Source organism: Trichechus manatus, unplaced genomic scaffold (genome assembly GCF_000243295.1).
Source record: "Trichechus manatus latirostris isolate Lorelei unplaced genomic scaffold, TriManLat1.0 scaffold00212, whole genome shotgun sequence".
Taxonomy (NCBI): domain Eukaryota; kingdom Metazoa; phylum Chordata; class Mammalia; order Sirenia; family Trichechidae; genus Trichechus; species Trichechus manatus.
Window position 1 is genome coordinate 1,430,170 of NW_004444148.1, and position 8,411 is coordinate 1,438,580.

General features: G+C 36.4%; 1 non-coding gene across 1 annotated transcript; it reads left to right on the forward strand.

The window, feature by feature from the left end:
- The first annotated feature begins 361 nt into the window (after positions 1 to 361).
- LOC111822788 (U6 spliceosomal RNA) lies at positions 362 to 465 on the forward strand. The gene has a single exon (XR_002825897.1). It is a non-coding gene; the product is annotated as a U6 spliceosomal RNA (small nuclear RNA).
- Positions 466 to 8,411: the final 7,946 nt, after the last annotated feature.

The window sequence follows — 8,411 nt, forward strand, 5'->3', positions numbered from 1 at the left end:
GCCTGTGAGGGCTAGGAAGTGGCTGTCCTGGTGGAAGAACTGTATTTTTGAGTGTTCCTGAGGCTGAATTGTAACCTGTTACTTCCCTAATAAACCCCATAATCGTGAGTGTGGTCTGTGAGTTCTGTGTGGCCATTGCAATAAATTATAGAACCCAGTAGAGAAGTAGAGAGTGCCGTGGGACAGTTGGTGTCAGAATTGGTAAAGATGCTGGAGAGAGGAGGCATATCTGACCTCCGCCTCATAGGAATCAGCCTTGGGCTGTTAATCTTGATTTTTCCTTCCCCCTTGCGAAGTTAGAGGAGGTCAGACACTGCCTCGTTTTTACATCTGGTTTGCCTTTTAAAAACGTATATATTTTGTGCTTGCTTCGGCAGCACATTTTCTAAAATTGGAACGATACAGAGATTAGCATGGCCCCTGGGCAAGGATGACACACAAATTTGTGAAGGATTCCGTATTTTCGTATGTAAAAAAAATTTTGTATGGGAGACTAACTTGAAATGTAAACTTCGTTTAATTATAACAATAAAAAAAGAAAAATGTATATATTTTACTGTTTATTGAGGACAGAGAGACTCCTTTTCATTCATTTATTCATGCAACAGACATCTATTGAGCATGCACACATAGTAGACAAGCACTGGTTTCGGTCCTGGTGATTCAGCAGGAACAACAAAAATATATGCTTTTGTGGATCTTAAATTCTGGTGAGGATGAGTTCAAGTTATAAGCAAGTAAGTGTGTATCAGTAGACATAGGTGCAAAGAAAAAAATAAAGCAGAGTAAGGAGACAGTAAGTGGTGGGGTACTATTTTTGATAAGGGGAGAACTGAGCAGCTAACTTAATGAAGTAAGGGAGCATAACAGGAGGAATTGGGAGGGGAGGTATCTACTTGGCATGTTCAAGGAACAGTGAGGAAGCCTGCAGGCTGGAACAGAGTGAGCTAGGAGGAGGTAGATGAGATGAGATCTAAGGACTATTTCATAGCCCTTAGCACAATGTCTTGCATATGTTGTTTTTGTTAGTTGCTGTTGAGTCAATTCTGATTCATGGGGACCTCGTGCGTGCAGAGTAGAACTGTTCCACAGGGTTTCCAAGGCTGTGACCTTGAAAGCAGATCTCCAGGCCTGTCTTCTGAGGTGTCTCTGGGTGAATTCAAACCACCAGCCTTTAAGCTAATAGTCAAGCAGTTAACCATTGTCGCCAACCAGGGACTCCTGTCTTGCCTATAATATGGTTCAATAAATTTTTGTTCCCGCACCCATACTTCATATCTATATTTGTGCACCAGAGAAGACACATGTTGATAGAAAACCCAAAGTACAGAAACTTTGAACAGTCAAGAAAAGAGACAGTATGGTGACTGTGCCAATTAAGTTATATGACAGACATTTTTTATAACTTGAGAGAGTTAAATCTGTAGTAACAAAGTTTTAACAAAAATATATTTAAGACACATGATAAAATAAAAATAGATGATCACAAATTATATTGGCAAAGGTGTACTCAAATAAGCAGCATTTTTTCCAATTCTATTGGGAGTATATCAGTTTAAATAAATTGCTTCTAGGTAAAAGAGTAAAAGATGCAATTAATAGTTATGTTATAGTGTTAGTAAATCCATGTGTTATACTTTCCAAAAGTAGAGAAAGTACATTGTTCTCAAGACCGTGTAACAAGTTGCTTCGCAAGTCAGGTGATTTCCAATTCTTCTGTTTTAATGATATTGAAAGAACACATAATTGATTTGTCAACATAATTGAGTTGTCAGATGATAGATCATTGAAAATAATTTTGATGATTAATCAGTATGTGATTTTTGATGTATAAGTTGGAAAGAGTTCAAAGAATTGAGTCATATTGGTACACAAAACTTCCATTCTCATCTATATAGTTATGTGAACAAGATTTCTCAGCACTTAACATCAGTAAAAAAATAAATAATAGGAAGGGAATGTATGTTAAACCCTATATCATCCTAGAAATAAGTAATATTTATCCATAGTTAACACAAACCAATTGCAAAAACCAGTTGCAAAGTGTTGTTCAAAGATCATGGTATTCTGAAAGAGCCCCAGGACATTTCTACATCTGAACAAGTTTGAGAACCACTAAGATGGATCTTTGCTTTGAAAATTATTAAATAGTCTAAAGAAACCAGCTAATTTTATGTAGGGTGTCAAATGGCTAGACTTTTGTCCATATGCACAATTCATATAAATTCTAAAACAATACGCATTCTTTATAAAATTATTGTGCAATAAATAGATTTTCTCCAGGACAACTTAATCCCCAAACATGCTATCAATATTCTTAGGTAATTACAAAGAGCACTCAAGATTAAATCCTAGATTTTCAAAGGCCTCATTAAATAGTATTGAATGGAATAAAAATATTGTAATAGTGAAAAATTATTAAATATATTTTCTACTCATTAGTAAAAAAAACCAGAACCATATTACTTTACATCCCCCCAGCGTGTGCTTTTTAGTCCTGTCTAGGGATCAATAGTTTTGTTTAAAGCATCATGTTTATTGACAGGGGTTTCTGACATCTGTCTTTTTGCATCAGCTTATTCCAGGAAACACCTCCTTGTCAACTACATTAGAGCAGTCTTTAGAGTTGATTTAATAAAGCTGGATATAGCTTTATATTGAAGATGAGGATGATTTGAAATCACTTATGATTTGAAATCACTTATGAAAAGTCTTGCTTATAGAATTTGTGAAAACACCCCAAGTGTTCATCTTTTTACTTTCTCATGAATTCTGAGTGAATAGTTTTATTATTTGAGCTCCAGAGCTCTCCATAGGATTGAATGAGACCTCTCTTCTAACTGTATCACAGTTCATGTTTCCCTTACACTAGTGGATCTCAACTGAGGGTAGTTCTGCATCCCCCCCATCCCACCCCAAGGGACATTAGCAATATCTGGAGACATTTTTTTTTTTTTGTCACTACTGGGAGGGTGGGCTTGCTATTGGCATGTAATGGGTAAAGGCCAGGAATGCTGCTAAACTCGCTACAATGCACAGCATAGCTCCCCACAAGAAAGAATTATTTGGTTCAAAATATCAATAGTGCTGAGGCTGAGAAACTGTCTTAAATCCAAGGTGTTATTCCTATTAGCCTTCCCCAAATAACCACTTGCACTCAAATCTTAGAATCTCAGAATCTGAACTTGACTTATAATAGGATTTTAGAGCCAAAATTTTGGGCAGGTCTAACATAAAAAATGTAAATATTGTGACAATTCAATTTTTCTTCCACCATTTATTGAGGTTTGATTTTATTGAATCTAGAAGAATTCCTGCAGTAGCTTCCCCATTAAATGTATTTAGAAGCAGCTGCAATATATTTTCTGGTAACAATTCCAACAGTTTCGGGTATCCATCAGACCCTGGCACATTTCCTCACAAAAGATCAATAATCCTTCACTGAAGTTACAGGCACAATTACAGACAATTTAGAGTTTCTCAATAGCTATCATCAAATGAAAGCAGCTTTAAATTCCTAAAGTAATCAGTATTTGCCAACTTCAAAGAGTTTCTATTGTAAACAACCTGATACTACAAAATCAGGGCTTCGAACCTGTTCCTTTGAACTAGTAGAGCAGTGGTTCTCAAAATTTATTATGATAAGAATCACCTGGGGATCTTGTTAAAACTTAGATTCTGATTCAGTATATCTGGGAGTGGAAATGCAAATTCTCAACAGGAGTTCAAACCAAACCGGAATGAACCAGTTGGAAGTCCTGTACAAAATCTTATGCACTATATGTACTCATCAATTATATAGAATTAGATAGTATTTTTTTCTTTCTTTGCCCCTGAGTTGGTTAAGTAAAGTTCTGCTCAAGATTGTCATACTTTTTTGAAACAATGGGTTTCTTAGAAGCTGTAAGTAAATTCAATTCTTGTAAATCAAATTATATTATAAAAACATGTAGGAAACAACTTCCCCAAAGTTATGCAGTGTTACCTTTTTTATAACGTAAACAGTATATTACAAAATAAAAATCCTCATCTCTTTGTGAACTTGAGTTAAATAATGGATTTGCTTCAAGTGACTAGCCCTATATTGTTGTTGAAAATGAGGCAAAGTTTCAGTAGGGGATCATTCACAATGATTTTACCATTAATGGGAGCCTTGGTTGCACAGTGGTTAAGAGTTCAGCCGCTAACCAAAAGGTCGGCAGTTCCAATCCACCCTATGGGGCTGGTATGCTCTATCCTGTATGAGTTGGAATTGATTTGGATGGTGGCATCGGTTTGTTGTTGTTGTTGTTGTTACTATTAATGACGGAACGCATAGTTCAACCTGGTTAAAATCCACCAGCCAACTCATCTGGGACAAGTTTTAATAAATTAATTAGTGTATTTGAGTGTGTGTGTGAACAAATTGCCCAAGAATTTCTTAACAGCACTAATGTGTTCCATTGGGTGGATTCCGACTCATATTGACCCTGTAAGACAGAGTTGAACTGCCCCATAGGGTTTCCTAGACTGTAGTCTTTACCGGAGTAGATCACCAGGTCTTCTCCCCTGGAGCTGCAGGTGGGTTACAACACTGACTTTTTGGTTAGCAGCTGAGTCGTTAACAATTGTGCCACTAGGGCTCCTAACAATACTAATGTGGTGGTGGTTGTTGTTGTTAGGTACCATTGAGTCGGTTCCGACTCACAGCAACCCTATAGGACAGACTAGAACTGCCCCATAGGGTCTCCAAGGAGCGGCTGGTGGATCTGAACTGCCGACCTTTTGGTTGGCAGCAGAGTTCTTAACCGCTATGCCCTGCAGGGCTCCAGCAGTACTAATGGTAGTAGCTAAACCAAATAAGGTCTATTTGACTTTTTTCCCAACTATTAACTTGTTAAAAAATCCATGCACACATATGTGTGTATATATATATCTCCTGATACGAGTTAGTCAGGTTTTTTTTTAAGTTTTACTGAGGTATAATTTACATACAATTAACTGTACGTATTTAAAGTGTACAATTTGTTCGGTTTTGACATATGTATGCACTCATAAAACCATCACCACAATCAGAATAATGAACATAGTCATCACCCCTAAAGTTTCCTGCTGCTCCTTTGTAGTCTCTCTTTCCCCCACCTCCCTACCCACCCCCTCCCCCATTCATTCCCAGGAAATTACTGACCTACTTCTTGTTACTATACATTAATTTGCATTTCCTAGAATTTAATATAAATGGATCCATACAGTGAGTACTTGTTTTTGTCTAGCTTCTTTTACTCAGCATAATTATTTTGAGATTCATCCATATTGGAGCATGTATCAGTAGTTCATGGACTAATACTGATGGACTTTTGAGTTGTTTCCAGTTTTTCACTATTACAAATAAAGCTGCTGTGAACATTTGTGTAAAATCTTTGTATGGGCATATGGGACATATGCTTTCATTTCTCTTGGGTAAATACCTAGGAGTGGAATGGCTGAACCATGTGTTAGACATATGTTTAACTTCTTAAGAAACTGTCAAACAGTTTTCCAAAGTGAATATATCATTTTCCATTGCAACTAGCAGTGTATGAGGCTTTCCGTTCCTCAGCAAAACTTACTATAGTCAGACTTTTTTAATTTTAGCACTTCTAATAAGTATTCAGTAATATCTTATTTTAGTTGTAAGTTTTGTTTTCCTGTAAACTAATGATGTTGAGCATATTTTTATATGCTTATTTGCCATTCACATATCTTCTTTGGTTAAGTGTCTTTAGCCTATTTTTTTATTTTTACATTAAATCTTTAACCTGTTTCTATTTTATTTTTGTATGTAGTATCAGCTACATGTACAATTTTATTTTCTTCCAGATGGAAAGTTAGTGTGGCAATGCCATTTATTTACTAAGCTGTATTTTTCCCATATGTGTTTCTAATTTCTTACTTGTCTCTTAGTTATTCAATAAGATCACTGAGGTTAGAGACCATGTTTTAAATCAGCCTTATATTCATATAATCTTGGAGAGTGCTAAAACATAATAAATCATAATGCTTATTTGTCTAATGAATAAACAAATTATCCTAAGACTTCAAAAGGTCACTTGTAATAATTATATTTACAGGTAAATTTCTCCTGAACTCAGAAATAAAGACACACAGAATAACACGTGGAACAAACAAACAATGTGACTCAGTTTATCCTCTTGGGGTCACTCAGAGCCTCCAGGAAAGAAAATATTATTTGTTGTGTTATTGCTCATTTACATGGTAACACTAGTGGACAACCTACTCACTGTTGTTACTGTGATGGTCAGCCCAATCTTGGATGCCCCTGTGTATTTCTTTCCTGCTTTTGCCTATTTTTTACTGAGTTATTTTTTTTCTTATCATTTGTTGTTACGTGCTGTTGAGTCAGTTCTGACTCATAGCAACCCTGTGTACAACAGAACAAAACACTGCCTAGTCCTGCGCCAACCTCACAATCGTTGTTATGCTTGAGCCCATTGTTGCAGCAACTGTGTCAATCCATCTCATTAAGGATCTTCTTTTTTGCTAACCTTCTACTTTACCAAGCATGATGTCCTTCTCCAGGGACTGGTCCCTCCTGATAATGTGTCTAAACTATGTGAGACGAAATCTCGTCATCCTTGCTTCTAAGGAGTATTCTGGCTGTACTTCTTCCAAGGCAGATTTGTTCATTCTTCTGGCAGTCCATGGTATATTCAATATTATTTGCCAACTCCATAATTCAAAGGTGTCAATAAAATGAAATCTTTGACAACTTCAATCTTTTCTCCGTTTATCATGATGATGCTTATTGGTTCAGTTGTGAGGATTTTTGTTTTATTTATGTTGAGGTGTAATCCATGCTGAAGACTCTAGCCTTTAATCTTCATCGGTAAGTGCTTCAAGTCCTCTTCACTTTTAGCAAGCAAGGTTGTGTCATTTACATATTGCAGGTTGTTAATGAGTCTTCCTCCAATCCTAATGCCCCATTCTTCTTCCAGTTTCTCAGATTATTTGCTCAGCATACAGATTGAATAAGTATGGTGAAAGAATACAACCTGACACACACCTTTCCCGACTTTAAACCATGCAGTATCCCCTTGTTATGTTCAAACGACTGCCTCTTGGTCAATCTACAGGTTCCTCATGAGCACAATTAAGTGTTCTGGAATTCCCATTCTTCACAATGTTATCCATAATTTGTTGTGATCCACGCAGTGGTCACACCTAACAACAACAACAACAATCTCTCAGGGTTGTTGTTAGGATTAAATAAATTATTGCATAGAAAGCACTTAAAACAGTATCTGGCACATAGTATGCACTTAATATATGTTATTGTTATTTGCATTCGAAGGAACTTTTTGACAATAAAATATTGTAATTCCATAATACTTTGCATAGTCAATAAAACATGGGTAAACATCTTTCTGGTATTCTCTGCTTTCAACCAAGATTCATCTGACATCAGCAATGATACCCCTTGTTCTGTGTCCTCTTCTGAAACCAGCTTGAATTTCTGGCAGTTTCCTGTTGATGTACTTCTGCAACTGCTTGTGAATGATCTTCAGCAAAATTTTACTTGCATGTGATATTAATGATATTGTTGGATAATTTCCACATTCTGTTGAATCACCTTTCTTTGGAATGGGCATAAATATGGATCTTTTGCAGTTGCCTGACCAGGTAGCTCTCCCCCAAATTTCTTGGCATAGTTGAGTGAGCACTTCCAGCACTGCATCCATTTGTTGAAATATCTCAATTGGTATTCCATCAATTCCTGAAGCCTTGTTTTTCACCAATGCCAACAGTTCACCTTGGACTTCTTCCTTTGGTACCATTGGTTCTTAATCATATGCTACTTCCTGAAATGGTTGAATGTTAACCAATTCTTTTTGGCCCAGTGACTCTTTGTATTCATCTTCTTTTGCTGCTTCATGCATCCTTTAATATTTTCCCTGTAGCATCTTTCACTATTAGAACTTGAGGCTTGTATGTTTTCTTCAGTTCTTTCAGCTTTAGAAACACTGAGTGTGTTCTTCCCTTTTGGTTTTCTAATTCCAGGTCTTTGCACATTTCATTATAATACTTTACTTTTTCTTCTCACGCTGCCTTTCTGTTCAGTTCTTTTACTTCATCATTTCTTCCTTTTGCTTTAGCCCCTCTATGTTCAAGAGCAAGTTTCACTCTCAACCTACATCCATTTTGGTCTTTTCTTTCTTTCCTGTTTTTTTAATGACCTGTTGCTTTCTTCAGGCATGATGTCCTTAATATCATTCCATTACTTGTCTGGTTTTCAGGTATTAGTGTTCAATGCAGCAAATCTATTTTTGAGATGGTCTCTAAATAGATGGGATACACTCAAGGTCATATTTTGGCTCTTGTGGACTTGTTTTAATTTTCTTCAGCTTCAACTTGAACTTGCATATGAGCAATTG